The 17,510-nt window shown below is 45.1% G+C and overlaps 1 protein-coding gene across 1 annotated transcript in view; it reads right to left on the minus strand.

Annotated features, from left to right (window-relative positions):
• The window catches only part of ZNF395 (zinc finger protein 395), a 49,636-nt gene extending 43,383 nt beyond the window's left edge, over positions 1-6,253 (minus strand). Inside the window, exon 1 of the mRNA XM_081077620.1 lies at positions 6,148-6,253. The gene's annotated coding sequence lies outside the window, so the exon portion shown is untranslated. The remainder of the gene's footprint in view (positions 1-6,147) is intronic.
• Positions 6,254-17,510: the final 11,257 nt, after the last annotated feature.

Here is a 17,510-nt window from a genome sequence, read left to right on the forward strand (position 1 = left end):
AGCTCTTATCACCACCTAACAGTCTGTCTCCATCCACTCGACTGTAAGTTCACGGATAGTAGAGACTATATATTTCTTTTTACTGCTGTATCCACAGCTCCTGCAATAGTGTCTATCTAGCATACAGTAGGCATTCAGAAGCAATCATAAATCAAGGGTCAGGTTTGATTACCAAAAAGTTACCGCTAACCCAGGTGTTTATCTACTGCTTTCATCCCAACTAATCCCTCCAGAATTTAGCTTTCTCATAGTAGGACATCAAGATACCAGCTGTCCACTTAGATTAGAGACGTGTATAACCTCTACGATACACAGTTCTAAACACCCTTCCACACCACAACCTCAAAACAGGCTATGAGTTTCAAATGAAAATGATAATATTGGTAATTGTGCATTTGTAACATCTTTTTTTCTTTTGACTGAGAAAAATCACAATGTATCCTAGTGCACAAAAACAGGCCCACACCAATTTTAAGCATTTTCACTCTAAAAGGCACAAGATCCAGAAATTCTAAGAGAAAGTAGTTTGTAGATATGCCTGGGACAAATGGCACCCTCTCTGATCTATACAATCTGTAAGGCATTCCTGGAGAAGGTAGGCTTTGCATTTCGTGGAGGAGAAAGGACTGGGAGCTTGCAAGTGCGGTATTCAAAGCTTCAGGGTATCCCTGGCGTAGCCTTCTTAGATCTGCACAGCCACTCTTTCATGCAAACAAGCTTCCACACGTGTGAAGATATGCAGAGAAACAGCCCAGTGCGTAAACACCCAGATCTGTGCCTACTTCCTCCTAGCTCTGGAACTCGGAATATGAGCAAGAGTACATATCCAAAAAGAGGAAAAAATGAGCTGGCTTTGGGAGCATGGACCATAAAGCCCTATGACTCTCGGTATGAAAGAATGTGTAAGCCCAGGCAGGCTCTCTGTGCACATCTGGTTTTTCCTTTTATGCATCTGTGATTTCTATGACACAGGAAATCCACTCTGGAACAACCCTGTCTGCTTTCTAGTGAGCGCATAAAAAATGGGGATTAAAAGCATGTTTATCTCACTGTTCAAGGCAGGAAGATAAAATCCAGAACAGTACCATTTTGATGATGGACCAACTCCAGCTTCTCCCTACATTGTGCCCCAGGGGAGGTGCTAGTAACTGAGACCAGAGGAGTGGAAAGCCAAGAAAAAAATTGCTGCACAGGCTTAAGACTATCTAGACATGACTCTCACTCTGAAGCATACCAGGTACAGAAAATACCATGTGGTGGGGAAAATACAAATTCAGCTCATCTCAACAAATACGACGGGAGCAGCTCACAATCTCTCTGGCAGCTCTCCTCCATTATACTCTCCTTATACTCTCTGTAAAAATAGTCTGCTCATAGAAAGTCCTTAAAATGGGCTGAACTGACAGCTTTTCCCTCCCATAAGGGAGGCAACACAGAGCTGTTTAAGAGATAAGCAACATTAAATAAGGTGGAACAGGACAGGGAAACTTAGGCTATGAAAGTAAAGAGAGGACTGGGTTATACGTCCAGGGGTGGGAGTGGGGAGCCTGAAATCATTTCACTTCCTAGATAACGAATGTTACCAGAAAAACAGGTTAGGGGCTATGAAAATAGAGAGAGGAGATATCTAGTAAAGGCAAAACAACCAGTAAGAAGCAAAGCATTGGCTAAAAAGCGTACATTGTGAATGCCCACCCGTGCCACCCCCTATTTTGTTTCTTGGGTTCCAATCAACACATAATTATTACTTTTCTGCATGTGACTTTGCTCTTAAGGTTTCTATTCTTACATTCCTTCCCATAGCAGTGGAATCCCCTAACCCCCCAGAGAAGACCCTGGTGGTCTTTTCTCTAGTAAATTTACCAGTTTCATTTTTGCCCAGCTGTTACACATCATCCCTTCAAACATATTGCATTTGCTCACCAGCCCCACATAAGCATTCTACCACACTTCCTTATTGTTCTGCAGGACCAAATTCCTGCCCAAGGCAGGTGTGCCTGCCACAATCCACACCAGCCAGATCATCAAGAATGGCCCAGACCCTACCTTGTGTTTCCCCAAAAATAAGACCGGGTTTTATATTAAGGTTTGCTCCAAAAGACGCATTAGGGCTTATGCTCAGGGGATGTCATCCTGAAAAATCACGCTAGGGCTTATTTTCTGGTTAGGTCTTATTTTCGGGGAAACACAGAAGGAGAGCTCCCTAGCACAGCGAACGGTCAGATGGGAAAGCTATAGTTCTTGACAACTGAAGCAAAGGGCACAGGATGCTCTGCACCCACTTTACGTACTGTGGAATGGCAGCGTCATAGAGCATTGGCAAATGCTAACAACTTCCACAGGGCCACACCAGTGATGCCACAACTAACCATTGCCGAGGATTTGAGGTTGATCAACTGAATGACTTCTTGACAAACAAAATGGAAAAAAAAAAAAATTAAGTCTCCACAAACCAATAAACCAAATCAGACAAAAACCCAAATATAAAAACCTGTTTCTAAAAGTTTTTTAAATGCTGCCAATCATTTTATGACAATGTCTGGCTCTTCTGAATTGAATAGCAGGTACTGTTACCTACTTGTGCTGTCAGCACAGTTTCTTACAGCCAGCATAGGTTGGCCTCCATCACTACCCAGCAGGATAATCAACTTCACAACAACAGTTTGTAAGGCACTAGAAGCAAAAGGGGGTTGACATACACTATTGAGTTCCTCTTGCATTTCAGTATAGATAGCAAGGTCTGAAATTTAGAGGCTCCTTCAAATTTAATTTTTCCAAGTTTAAGTCACTTACTAGCAAAAAGTTTCTCCCCTTTTCATAGACCTGCCTAAATTAACAAGGATGAGAAGAATGGGCCTCTTTGATCTTTGTTTGATTTTCTGGAGCGAGTCAATCAAACACTTGCCCAAGAAAAACACAATCTTACCTTGATAATATATATGCAGTCACCATACTATTCTCTTAACTTACAATTTATCCAGCTTTTGGCCACATCCTGCTTTAATAACCCTTATAATACATTGGAGTAGAATTTGTGAATTAATCAAATCTTGTTCAATTACCTTTTTGTACTAACCACCTGGAAACACTCTGATTTTCCAGTATTTGTTTTAGACATGGCCAATCTCACAATCTTCTTACTTATAAACTGTTGAATCACCAAAACCCAACCTTCTCCATCTGACAGTATAATTGATTGCCTCTCAGATCGCCCCTGAGAAACTTTCAATGATTCCTGAGGGCAAGAAAAATGGCTAGTAACTGGATTTTCAGTCAATTTAGCACCAAAACGTGGGAGTGAGATCTGCCATACACAGGAACCAGATTTCTATCCACTCCCAGACCACTCTATGTTGTTATTCCTCTAATATTTCTCTTCTTCTCTCATGGCTTACCTTCTGATCCAAAATAATCACCCTAAAGAGAATCTTTGAAATTCACCAGCCAATAACCTCCCAGGCTTCTTTGACATGAATACTAAGAGCCAAAATGACTGGAAGAGCCAAAATGAGTATCGTGTACGTTAGCATACAGCAGCCCCATTGTCAACATGCTCACCCACCACCTGATAGGTAGGAAGTATCATTGTCACTCTGATTTCTTCTATGCATTGGGAAAAGGTACAGGGGGCGAGATTCTATAGCACCTTCAGTTAGCTGGATGGGGTTACAAAATGCTGATGGTAGATCTGTGAGATCTGGGTGACACAGCCAGGAGAAAACCAAACTCAATTCAAAAAAGCCTTAGCAATAATGTAAGTCTTTGTTGACATTCTCTTTAGGATTCCTCCTAAAGGAGGAATTTCATCTCACCACACACAATAAAGCTTCCAAAAATCCTCTTTTCAAATTTCCGTCTCCAAAACTCTAACCCCCATCGACAGCTATTTTTCTCCCCTTCTTCTTTTTCTCTCTCTCACTCTCTCCTTAATCTTATTCTTCTTGCTTCATTACTTTCCCCTTCCCCCTCTCTCTCCTCCTCCCACAAGTGGAAAAATATGGCCTGCTCCTGACTTCTGTCTCTTACTTTGTAAAAGACCTAGCAGCTGACTGAGCCAGCCAAGAGCTCTCCCCCTGGAAGTCAGAGAGTGGCAAGGGATTGATATTGTACTCGTATATATTTAAATTTTATTTTATTTTTTCTTCTCATGACAGTAGTATCTGACCAGTTCCAGGCTCTCTGGTCGTTTCCCAAGGAACACATACAGGGCCTCCACATTTTATCTCTAGACTCTTAGAATAGCTGACAGGATGTGAAGGATCGTCCCTCTCAGCTTTCTTTGGACCACTGGTGACCCACCTGGCTGTCCATCACCAGAATTGTTCAGGAGGAAGAAGAATGATCTGTCACGGACTCCCTCTGTCTCTAAGATTCTGTGACTCCAAATGCCCCTGCTCTTTGTCATTCAATGTCCTATCCTTCTAATTTTACTTTAAGAGTGACCACTCACATTCCCACCCTTTGGCATTAACCAACTGATAGAATGGTTGTTATTGGTCCCCTTTCTTTACGATTTCACAGAAAACAAATCAACAAACTAACTAACTAACAAATAAAATAACCTAACAATCTCCTCTCAAAACCCTTGATCTTACCCTCTTCATGACTCAGACTGTCACAGTACCCCAAAGTGAAATGTTATCTATCCAACTTCTAATTTAAGTTTGTTGAATTGTGACCTGTTTATCATACAATAATAGTGAGGAAGAATTATATTTTCTTTTGTCTACCCGTACCCATGGGACTCGCACTTGTTATGACTCATGGGAACTAGAACACTTAAGAAGTGATGGTTGTGGCTAGCACCCAAGTTCCATTATTTTCTGAGGGATAAGTAATATGGTGCCAAACGTATTAGTCAGGCCTCTCTTTGGAGACAAGTGACAGGAACTCAATTCATGCTAGCTTAAGCAAAAAAATGAACTTTTTGGCTCACTTAACTGGAAAATCCAGACGTTTGTACTGGCCTTAGACACAGCCGGACCCCAGGTTTAAACAAAGTTGTCAGGGTTTGTGCTCTAAAGCTCTCTATTCTGTTTGCCCCTTCTTATTAGTCCCATGGTTTCCAACTTCAAAAAGAGCTCTCCCCTCCAAAAACAAGACTTTTTTTTCGTGTACTTGGGAAGACTGTTGCTGGCAACTACCAACTAGGACATCCCAATTTAGGAACACCAGCAGAAAACAAAATTGTCTCTCTTGTATTCATGTATTAGTTCCAGGGAAAGACTCTAATTGATTCTGCTTAGTTAAAATGCCCACCCATTTGGACCACTGTTGCCAGAAGGATGGGATTCTACCGTTTTGAGCCTAAATAAAACCACAGGGAATAGAGGACTCATGTCCCAAAGGAATGAATGCTGGGCAGAGAAAATTACATATGTCCACTGCGCAGTGAGAGGGAGGGAGGAAGGACACCCTTAGGAAGCAAAGGACTTGTGTTCCCGTTCTCCCTTACTAGCTGTGGGACTTCTGACAAGCCACTGTGTCTTTCTGAGCCTCAACTCCTCATGTATGAAATGGTTACATAATAGTTACGAGTACAATATTAAATTATATGTTGCAGGATCTTTGTAAGGTACCATGTGATTTTTCAGATAATGAAAAACTGACTTCGTGGAGGAAGGCGTTGCGAAAGTGCCCGTGGTCCTCTATTTTTATGCGAATACATTCACGGAACACTTTACATTTTAGGGAGAGCGCTTTCATCTACCATACAAGTTAGAAAATGAAGCTCAAGAGACTGGAATGCCTAGAATACAGGCTAAAATGAACTTATTTGTGTAACTGTAGCCACACGCAGGCACGCAAAATATATGACGATACTGCAATTGACTCATTTCCTGGATTAAGAAGAGTGGCAGAGCCCCACGGAGGGACAACACGCAAGCAGACAACCACCTCACAAGGCAGAGATCCCTGTGAGCAGTACGCACAGCCCTCTCTAGGAGTAAGGAATTCCAGGGCCGAAAGGATTGCATGCGCGGACGCTTCACCAACGTGTGTGAGCGTGTGTGTGTGTGTGTGTGTGTGTGTGTGTGTGTGAAGGGTGGAGACAGGACTAGGAGGGAGCACTTCACAGGCTAGGAAATTTACAAAACACATACACCAAAAAACAACAACAACAAACCAACCCACAAAAACAACTACCCAGGGCGTCTTTAGCTGGATCCTTCCAGGAACGCAGCGGCCTTGGCACCTCAGCTGCAGTCCTCTCCGCCCCTCCTCCGCCCCATTCCTGCTCCAGAGGCTCGTTTGGTCCGGTCCACGTTTTCCCTCTCTCCCTCCCGCCCTTCGGGTTAAAGCTCCCCCGCCAGGAGTAAACAAGCAGCCCAAACAGGCAGCCAGTAGGACCGGCCCCTTCTCCCCGTTTCCTGCGCCATCCCAGCAACAGGCCCCGCCCCTCACGACAGGCCCCGCCCCCACATCCCCCCTCGCCTCCCACCTTCCCGCAGGCGGCGTCCGCCTGCCCCGGCGGTGCCCCGGCGCGGTGCCGCGGCTCGGTGCCCAGTCCCCAGCCCGCGCCTGGAGCCGCTGCCCTCGGGACCCCACTCCCCGCCCGCCTGCGCGCCCCCTACCCCTGCTGAGGGAGGGTGCGTGGCGCACACGTGACTCGTGGGGGGGGCGGAGCCTGCGAAGGCCGAGCCGCGGGCGGCCGCTGGGGAGGCGGGCCGGGCCTCGCCGCCCACACCCGCGGGAGCCCTCCTGGGCCGCGGCCCGCCCGCCCCGCCCCTCCTCCGGCCCGGCTGGGGCCCCGCGCTGGCCCCTCGCCCGGCGAGCGCCGCGCTAGGCCTCCGGAAGCCTTTGACACTGTTGCTGCTCCGCCTCGTGCAGCCGGGCCACGGGCCTCGCCCCCCACGCCTCTCCCCCAAGCCCGCACTCGGCACAGCTTCTTTCCTTAAGTTCCCTGCCTGACTCCACCGAAACCTACATAGTCACAAGCCCCCTGCTGCATAAACATCCCCCTTCCTGCCTCCACCCACAGAGCCGTCCTCCGGCACACACAGACCTAGGTTGTGCGGGCTTCCCACACCGCCCCACTGCCTACCTCTCGGTGCCCGGGACGTCGGAGGGACGCAGGGAGCTTCACCTTCCTCTTGCTTTAAAGGTGGGGAGACTTGGGTTAAGAAAGATGAAAAGATTTCCCTGCCCAGCACCAGGAGCGGAGCGCAGACCTCCTGTCTGGGCCTTCTCTCTACCGACCCCGTCCTGCGTCGCAGGGTCAGACTGACTACCCCGACAGACTCCAGTCATGGGTACCCCGTGAACATCGCTCACTTCTCCCCAGCGAAGATGTACCTGCCCGCTGCCTTGGCCCTGTCTCAAGGTAGCTCCAGGAGACATCACGGCGGGCACAAAAGAAAACCTTCACGGAGGACTGCAGAGAGAAGGAGTTTCATCTAGAGGTTGGGGGAGTGGACTGTGAAGTCAGACTGTCTACATTCCGGTCCTGTCTCTTCTAGCTACTAGCTATCTTGGGCAAGTCATTTGCCTTATTTCTGCCTTGGGTTCCTCATTTGGAAATCAAGGATAATGATAGTAATTATCTCATAGAGCTGTTGTGAGGATGAAATGGATTAAGAGAGGTAGGCCTCAGGACAGCACTTGGCAGGTAATAAAGCCATTCCAGAAATGACGCCGCGCTGGCCACGTTGCTGGGTTTCTTGATGTTCTATCTCTGATGTCCTCTTCTCTGATGCCTCCCACTGTGTATTGCCGCCAGATTAATCTATCAGGCCAGGTTCCAGCAGATGGTAAATGGAAGGGGAGAGAGCAGGGGAGCCATGTCGGCCGGGGCATCCCCATGTTGACAGCAGCACAGCTAACTTCTCGGCCAAGGGGAACAGGATGTGTGACATAGTGAGGACAGAAGCAAGGAGCTTCTCCTGCCCTTGTAAGGTATGTGTGGTGGGGTGCTGGAAGAGGGGGAAAGAGGGGCTTCAAAGAATGAAGTCATCCATTGGGCCAAACAGTAAAGTGGGGAGACAAAGGCAACCACCAGACAGAATGTCAGACAGATACCCTGCCAGTTCCTGACCATTTAGCTCTTGACCCCACTCAATAAATCTTACCAGTGATTACATGCACCTAGACTTCTATAAGTTCCTTGCTAAAAAGCCCTGTGTCTTATTTGCCTTTATTCATCCTTTACCACCTTGCTCAGTGCTTTGGGAATAAGTGATCAATAAATGTTCAAATGTTTTTAAAAGGAAATTATGTATGCATATCACTGAGCTGGGCCTTGTGAACAGGGTCCCAATTTTAAGAAAAGGAATCTGTATGCATCCAACCCCCACTCTTCTGAGTTAGAGGAAGCTATTTGCCGGGGGTTAAACAGAAAGTTAGAAACAGAAGCCAAGTCTCTGCTTTCGGTCTGATATTATTTCCATGACACCACATTGAACTTACAACGCAATTGGAAGGAAAAACAAACTCCCTAAAAGCTACAGAACAAAATAAAGCAGTGTGTGGTTAAGTAAGACCTGAATACACGGTACAAATGGGATGAGTGGTAGGAGATGAGAAGACAGGAATCCCCAGGGTCTGGGATCACCCAGAAAGTGCTCACTGCCAGAGAGGGCTTAAACTGGTCCTGAAGGATGGATAGGATTCAGGACTGTGGAAAGGAGAGAGAATTCCTGGAAGGGGAAGTGACTTTCCACTGAGGCTGTGGTGGGCTTAATTGAAGGGTCAGTGAGGAAACCAGCAGGAGTTTGGTTGGATCCTAGTGGGAGAAAATGTTAGAAGGTTAAGTTGAGGCCAAATTTAGGGAAATTTCAAATACCAGAATGTGGAGTTTCAACCTTAATCTGTAGATAATGGGGAAGCCCTGAAAAAAGACACTGAGCTAGGGCATTGAACCAAGACAAGACATCAGGCAAATATCTGCCAGCCTGGTCTGATTTGCATCTTTTGTAGACAGTTGCTTGCCATATATGTACATTTATTTAATTTACCTACACATGAAGGAAACTCTACCAACTAGCTTGTCTATATTTATTTCATCTCCATGTACCCATGATAGCTGTGAGGGAGCAGAGGAAGGAGAGAGAAATTAACAGTTTGTGTGCCCGCTGTAGACCAGGCACTTTCATCGGTGATATCTCATTTAATCCTCATTGTCTTGTGGGGTATGGGTATTGTTGCTCCAGTAACACTCAGAGATGGGAACTTTCCCAGATCCCAGAGCTAGGAAGTCGTGGTGCCAGAATTCAAACTCAGCTTTGCCCCCAAAACCCTATCCTGCAGTCCTCTGTCACAACTCTCCAATGAGAAGATACAGACTTTTGTTCCCACTCTCAGGTTCCTTCTTAGGGAGAGTCAGGTTTGGAGATGACACAGCTAGGCTCCTGTTTGTAGAAGTGCTTTCAGATCCCTGGTTTTCTAGTGTTTTCTTTACGAAAGGAAATTCCCGTTTTGTGTCTTGAGAGGCAGACAAAGCTGGGTTTGAATTCCATTTCTACCACTTACTACCTGGTGGGCAGAGGTGGGTTTGCCCTGAAGCTATGAACCTTATGCTGCAGAACCCTTCACTTGCACGGGCTCCTAGCAAGACTTTTGAATCCCTAATTGTGCATTATTGTCTTTAAAGAGGGTTCCAATAATTGTATACGCTTCCAGCCCCCATGAAACCTGGATCTGCCTAGACTGGATAACCTCTACCAAGTTACTTTCTAAGACTTAGTTTCTTCATCCAAATAAAATCACCCTAGACTCCGGTCTACCAGCTGAACACTCAGTTGACACAGAATCCTAGAGACGCTGCTTTAATTTGAACAAACTGATCTCATCTAGCCTTAACCCTAAGGCAAAGGTTCACAGAGACCCTAGACTAAAAGAAATACCTAAAGGGTCTGTTTATCAAGTAGTTAATAAACAAATAATTCAATAAATATTTAAGTCCTAACAATGTAGTAGTTGTTTGCAAAAAGAATACACTTACAATAAAAGAAATTGACATTTTTGTTTTTATTTTTAAATAAAATAAAATAAAACAGTCACTTTCCAACGAAATGTGTGCACCTATGGGACACTGCACAACTTCTCAAACCTTGGAATCAGATTACACACAAACCATCCACGTTTTCTTTTCTCCATCAATTTTCTTTTTAACATAGGATCAACCCAAAATCCACCTCCAAAAGATCGGATGTCATCAGAAGGAATGGGATGCAATCTAACGTTGGAAGTGTGGATTTCCTTTAATAGCTCATGCATGTGCAACGCACGTCAGATATTACTGTGTTTCCTTCAAAAATGTAAAATACCCTGAAGTGCTCCTGTGGATTTTCTGCAGCACGCTGGGGTGCCTCAGCACACAATGTGGGAACCATGGGATTAAGAAATCCATTGGACACTATTTCAGGAAGCAACCAGAGGGCAGCAGAGTTCTCCCCAGTAGAATGGAAGAGGAGGAACCACTTGTACCCTCCTTCACAGTGTTATTACTTAGCTAGCCATGGGACATCTTCCAGGTACCTCTCCACACTATTTACAAAGCAAAGAATAATGGTGGGTGATTGGGAGGCCTGGGCCCCAGTACCAGATCTGCCACTGGAGGGTACAAAACCTTGACCACAACCTCCTCTTTCCAAAGTCTCTTCCGGCATTAAATACCTACGAATCCATCCTCAAGCCTTCTTCCTAAGAAGCCAAAGTTTTTAATGTACTTGATTTTAAATTGGCCTCCTAAGAGTGAGAAGGAAAGAACTGTTTCTTCTATTACACACATTCTGCATGCTAGGAAGCTGGGGAATGTGCTCTCTTTAAATCAAATAAAAATTCATGTCACATTAGGCAAGTTTCTAAAAAGAGCAAAGAACAACAGAAAGCTCTATACAGGGAGCTTCTAGGGTGATAGAAATGTTTATTGATCTGAGTGCAAGTAACTGGGTATGTTCAGTTTGGGAAAATTCATCAAGCTGTATAATTTTGCTATCTGTCTGTCTGTCTGTCTGTCTCTCTCTATATATATATGTATATATATGTGTATATATATACATATATATATAGTGTTATATTTTCTGAAAAGGAGGGAAGCAAATTGCAGAATCGAAACAATATATAATTACATAAAAATATAACACAAAAACATTATTTTAAAAAACCCTGATAATGAATTGTCAAGGTGTGAATATGCTGTATGTTTGTGGTAATGTTTTAAAATAAATTTTAAATCATTTGAAAAACAAAAGGAAGTTCTTGCCACCTCTAAGGACGCTTTAAGACTTGGGCCAGGAGGAGGGAGGCTTATTTCTTCTGCCTGATATAGTAGGATTTTTGAAAGTTCTCCTCTGTACCTGCCCTTCTCCCTGTCACACTACCAAGGGTCATGTGTTTAGCCAATGCTGACCCATAACAAAGACAGTTCCATCTGTTCCATCTGAGGTAGATTACTTGCTCTTATCAGCGATGCTAGGTCGGGAGAGCCTGTAGCTCAGGAAGCAGCCAGTGACCAGAGGCTGCAGGAAAGAGCACTGGGCTCCTGCCTCCTACCCATGGTGACTCAACAAGCAAAGTGACCAGAGCACCTCCTGTATAGAAGGATGACTAGACAATGGATAAGATCCCTCCAGCTTGGACATTTAATCATTTCATGATAGTGATACTAAGAGGATGGATAATAGTCTTAAGGAAACCTGAAAGAAGAATTCAACCACAAGCCCGCTCTGGGAAGAATAAAGTGGTCTTCAAAAACATCACAAGGCCAGTGGCCCAAATGGGAGACACAAGACAAATACGTGAATATATAGTAATCCCCCCCCCATCCACAGTTTCCCTTTCCGTGGTTTCAGTTACCCACAGTCAACCACAGTCTGAAAATATTAGTCGGAAAATTCCAGAAATAAACAATTCCTAACTTTTAAACACTGTTGTGAGTAATGTGGTGAAATCTTACACTGTCCTGCTCTGTCCCACCCAGGATGTGAATCATCCCTCTGTGTTATCCACCCTGTATGTGCTACCTGCCCAATAGTAACAGTACTCACCAGGTTATCAGATTGACAGTCCAGGTATTGCAGTGCTGGTGTTCTAGTAACACCAAAGCCATTCACCCAAGTTTCATTACGGTGTGTTGTTATCATTGTTTTAATTTTATGATTAGTTGTTGTTAACCCCTTACCCTGCCTAACTTATAAATTAAACATTATCATAGGTATGTACGTATAGGAAAAAAGCAGTATATGTAATGTTTGGTGCCATCTGTGGTTTCAGACATCCACTGGGGGTCTTGGAACGTACACCCCACAGATAAGGGAGGGGGGCACTACTATAACTGAATTCAAAGATAAGGGCAAAACAGGACTCTCCGGGTGCGGCAGCAGGAGTATGCTGAATTTAGGGGGCTAGGGAAGCAGGCCAGCTTCATGGATAGAATATAGTAAAACCACATGAGAGCAAACTTGCAGCCAAATAGAAGTAAGCAGATGAAAAGTGGTTGCTGCTGCTGTATGTTTTGATCCCATCAGTGCTGTGCTATGATTGGGTTGACACAGTATACACAAGGATTTAAGATACAAGAAAAAGTGCAGATCTTATTCAGATTCTCGCTCTCTCTTCACAGGTGCAAAGGGGGAAAAGAGAAAGAAAGCAACACATGCTACTTGTTACAGAGTATCAAGGAATCAGATCACTCTGAGGTTCAGTTTCCTCATCTGTAAAAAGGGGGCCATAACAGTACCTTCCTCGAAGGGTGGTTATGACGTAACACTCAGAACATGTCAGCTACTGCTCAATAGAATGCTGGATATTATTTATTCTTATCGCAGTGCTCAAGCTCCCAGAAAGTCACTCAGAGTCCCTTCAGCCACTCAGATTTGGGGATTAAATTCTTCCAGGACCATGATTTGTCAGAGAGCCCTGAGTGGAGAGGCACTCAAGTTTCCAGGAAATGCTTTTTCCCCACTTCTTGGCATTTTGCACTTACCTTTATTATAGCACTTGTCCATTTAAATTTATTTTTGTGTGGGATGAAGCTGAGAGTGAAGTCATTTGTATGCAGAATGTTGCTTCTTTTCTATTTTCTTCTCTAAGGTCCCAGCTGTTAGGGAAATTCAGTTGAAATATACTTGACATATAACATTGTGTAAGTTTAAAGTGTACAATATGTTGATTTGATACATTTAAATTACAATGTGATTTCCATTGTAATGTTATCACCTCACAATTATTTCTTTTTTGAGGTGGGAATAACTAAGATCTAGTATCTTAGCAAGTTTGTTGTCTATAATACACTATTGTTCTCTATAATTACTATACTGAGCATTATATCTCCAGGACTTACTTATCTACTCATTTCAAGTTTCTGCCCTGAAGCAACATCTCTCCTACTTCCCCGCCACCACCATTTTATTCACAGTTTTTACAAGTTCAGTTTTTTTTAGATTCCACATATAATTAAGATCATACAGAATTTGTCTTTCTCTGTCTGACTTATCTCACTTACCATAATGTCTTCAAGGTCCATCCACGTTGTCACAAATGGCAAGGTTTCCTTCTATCTCATGGTTGAATAATTTTTCATCATATATATGTGCATATCTATATATCTCACATTTTCTTTAGCCATTTATCTCTTGATGAGCACTTAATTGTTTCTCCAAGGGATTATTAATCATTATTTAACACCGAAGCTTTGACATCTTATCAGCCTGACCCGTGACAGTCACTGCCTCTATTACAGACTGAGGTTCCTAAGGAAACACACTGAGCCTCACCTGGCGACAGGAGAGGGCAGGCTTTCTAGAAGTGAGACTTCAGTTGGTTTCTCTTCCATCTTTAAGTTACTAATTGGGTGGTATTGCTTTTTAAACTTTATAGAAATAGAAAACTATGGGAAAACTGAAAAACAAGAACTGGTCAAAGTTCCCAATAGTCTGAATGTCTGGGTCTAAAAGGTTCTGAATCTTTCTTTACATTTTTAGTGAAAAGAGGAAGGTAGAGCAGAGGTTTGGTGCCTAGAAGGAGATGGGGTTACCTATTCTGATCAACATTCATAGGGATAGTTAGACTGGCCATTCATACGGTGGGACTGGAAATATACATTAGTAGAGCCTTTCTGGAGAACAATTTAATATGAAGAATCAAGAACCTTAAAAATATTTGTATCCTTTGGATCTTTAAAACATGAAAATGGTTCCATTTTGGTCCAGCTATACAATGTTAGCCTAGAGCCACTAAAAATATGTGCGATGTGTTCAAGGGAATGGGAAAGGTTTCTAAGACATTAAGCACAAACAGCAAGAGAGTAATTTGCACAGAATTATCATTTGTGTAAAGGAAAACATACATAGCAACAAGAGTATTCCCATACGCAAAGTGTTTGCTTGTGGGTAGTGGGACGGCGGGTAGGTTTTTTTTTTGTCTATGTACAATTTTCTGTATTCGCCCCCATTTTCACAGCAAGGACACATCAACTTTGATTATGTAGTGACAGGCGGAGGTTGAAACCGACCTCTGATCTCCTCAGTGTCCTTCCTAGTGCTTTGAATCGGGTTAATTTCTTCTAGGCCCCTTAGAGGTGTTGCAGGCGACGCTCTGCCTTCAGGCACGTAGACGGGCGTGGGGCTGTGGAAGGAGGCGGCGGGAGGCCGCGGCGGCCGGGGGGGGCGGTGTCTGGCTGGGCCCGTGTCGGCGCCCTCCCTCCCCCACCGCGAGTGCAGACGGTACGCACTCGCCGGGACTCGGAGCAGCCGTGCCGGGACGCCCCCTGGCCGCGCGGCGGATTACTGGAAAGGCCGCGCTGGGGCTCGCCGGCGTCCTCCCTGCGCCCCGCCCGCCCCGGACGGGAGGCCACGCGCCGCGGGCCGCGTCCATTCCCCCGGCCCTGCGCCCAAGGCCTGGCTGCAGCGCGCGGACGCGCCCGAGCCGGCGAGGGAGAGCGAGCGAGGCCGAGAGGGCGGTGCGGCCGTGCCCGGGCCCACCGGGGCCCCCCTGCGCCGCCGCGGGCGCGGATCGCGGATCGCGGAGGGCCTGCCCCGCGGGGGGACGGCGCGGAGACCAGGCGGCCCGATCCCGCCCCGCGGCCCCGACGCGCGTCCTTCCCCGCGGCTCGGTGGGCCCCTTTGTCCCGCAGTCGCGCCCGGCCTCCGCGCGCGCCTTTGCGCCTGGTCCTGCGGGCGCTTCCCGAGCCCCTTTGGATGGTTAAGGCACGCTCTGTACTGGGCACCAGACCAGGTTTCATGTTGGCGCTTGGCTCCTCCGCAGCCTGTGCTGGCTTTCTGCCTCCCCTTTCTTCGAGTCAGGCTGCTGTTTCAAGGCTCAGTCTGACTCACCAGAGGCCTTGGACCCATCTTTCCCGTCTTCTGTAAATCTCCACCAGTTCTGGTAATCCCCTCCCACCACCCACTACCCTCTCTGCCCAGACGCATGCCCAAGGCTAAGTTACGTTTTTACCTCCACCTTTCACTGGGACACGATACCTGCCCTCTCACCGTCACTCCCAAATAGTCCCAAAGGAAAGAATCGTTTACACTTGCTTCATCACCCAGGAGCAGCCACAGAAGGTGCAGCATTCAGTGCAAAATGAAAATGCAGGACCTCTTGCTCAAATACTAAGAATTTCAAAAGCATGGCAGTAAGCCTGGGACTCGCGTAAGCACAGGCCTACCCAGGCGGCCCGCCTTGCCAGCACCCTTTCTATCCTCATGCCTATGACCTAACCCCCAGCCACCAATGTTTGTTGAATGCATAAAAGAACAAACGAATAATCTCATTGTGGCTAGTTATTAGAACCAGCGATCTTTTCTGGGTCAGCCAGCTTCTGTGTAGCACGGACATGGCTGCCTGCTCTTCCTTATAAACCCCCCCTTTCCTTTGGTTTCTGTAACATTACACCATTGGATTTCCCTCACTCTATGATGCATGCCTTTAAATCCTTTGGCTTTGCTTTCTACCGCATCTGTGTGTTCCAAAAGGTTAGGTCCTCAAGTCCTTGTTTTCTTTCTAATTCCCTTGGAGAGATTGTCCTCCCCACTTCAATCACCACCTTTGTGCATGTTAAGTCCCAGCCTTTTATCTCCAGCCCAGATTTCCCTCCCAAGACCTGGTCTTGCTTTTTCAACTCTTATGTGTCCTCAAATGTAACAAGTCAAAAACTGAATATATGCCTGTTTGTCCCTCCCTCCCTCCCTTCCTTGTTTCATTCCTTTCTTGCCTCCTTCCTTTTTTCCTTCCCTCATTGTGGGAATTGAGCATAAAGGAAACCAAACCTGGGCTTCTTCTGAGCGCAGGACCCAGTACAACCACACAGGTGGGGGTGCCATGAAGCCAGCCTTGCCAGCACTCTTCCCATGTATCTCCTCACAAATATTTTAGTAAATAGATAGGGAGGGGGAAGTAACTTTATCACGGAGAAAACTGGAAAATACCATTTTAATCAAATCAGGAAAATTAACACCAAAGTAACGAGATAAATTGACATGTGTGCCATCTGATTCACCCAGTGAGAACAGTCACTTGTGCGATATTCCAAAGATGTGTAACCTTTGTCTAATCATGAGGAAACATTGGACATATCCAAAATGAGGGACAGCCTACAAAATGGCCTGTTCTATTAAGAAAGAAAGAGAGAGAGAGAGAGAGAGAGAGAGAGAGAGAGAGAGAGAGAGAGAGAGAGAAAGAAAGAAAGAAAGAAAGAAAGAAAGAAAGAAAGAAAGAAAGAAAGAAAGAAAGAAAGAAAGAAAGAAAAAGAAAGAAAGAAAAAGAAAGAAAAGAAAAGAAGCCAAGGCCATGAAAGTAAAGGAAAATTGAGGAACTTCTCTGGGTTGAAGGAGATTTAAAAGACATGACACTTAGGTGCAATGTGTGATCCTGTGTTGGGTCCTTTTGCTATTAAGGATATTATTGAGACAAAAGACACAAGTTGAATGAGTCTCTAGGCAAAGGGAATATGGTAGTTATTTTGTACAATTCTTGCAGTATAACTTTTCTCTAAGTTTGCAATGATTTCAAAAGAAAAAACAGAAAATTTACAATTACCAACCCCCCTCCAAATGAGCTTTTCCTGTAGGTTTGTGTTAATAGCAACACCATCCTCCCAATTATCCAAGTTCAAAAATTTGGCGACCGTCTTTGATTCCTCTCTCTTCCCTCCTGCCCTTCCCCCACCACTTTATCACTCACTAAGTCTTGTCAATTATTGTATTTTTAAAAAACTTTTATTTATTTTAAGTGTGTTTTTCCAGGACCCATCAGCTCCAAGTCAAGTAGTTGTTTCAATCTCGTTGTGGAGGGTGCAGCTCACAGTGGCCCATGTGGAGATCGAACCGACAACCTTGTTATTAAGAGCACTGCACTCTAACCAGCTAAGCTAAGCGGCCACCCCTCAATTATTTTTTAAAAATATCTCTCACATAGCCACCTTTTAAATTAAACTTTCACGTTTTTTTTTTTTAAATAACACTTCCTATCTCACATAATCATTTTAAGGAGTGTCTGAAAAGAATTTCTATAACATAAAGTACGGTGTAAACATAAGGTCCTATTACTCCTCAAGTCTGGATTACTGCTGT

The sequence above is a fragment of the Rhinolophus hipposideros genome (genome assembly GCF_964194185.1).
Source record: "Rhinolophus hipposideros genome assembly, chromosome: 16".
Classification (NCBI taxonomy): Eukaryota; Metazoa; Chordata; class Mammalia; order Chiroptera; family Rhinolophidae; genus Rhinolophus; species Rhinolophus hipposideros.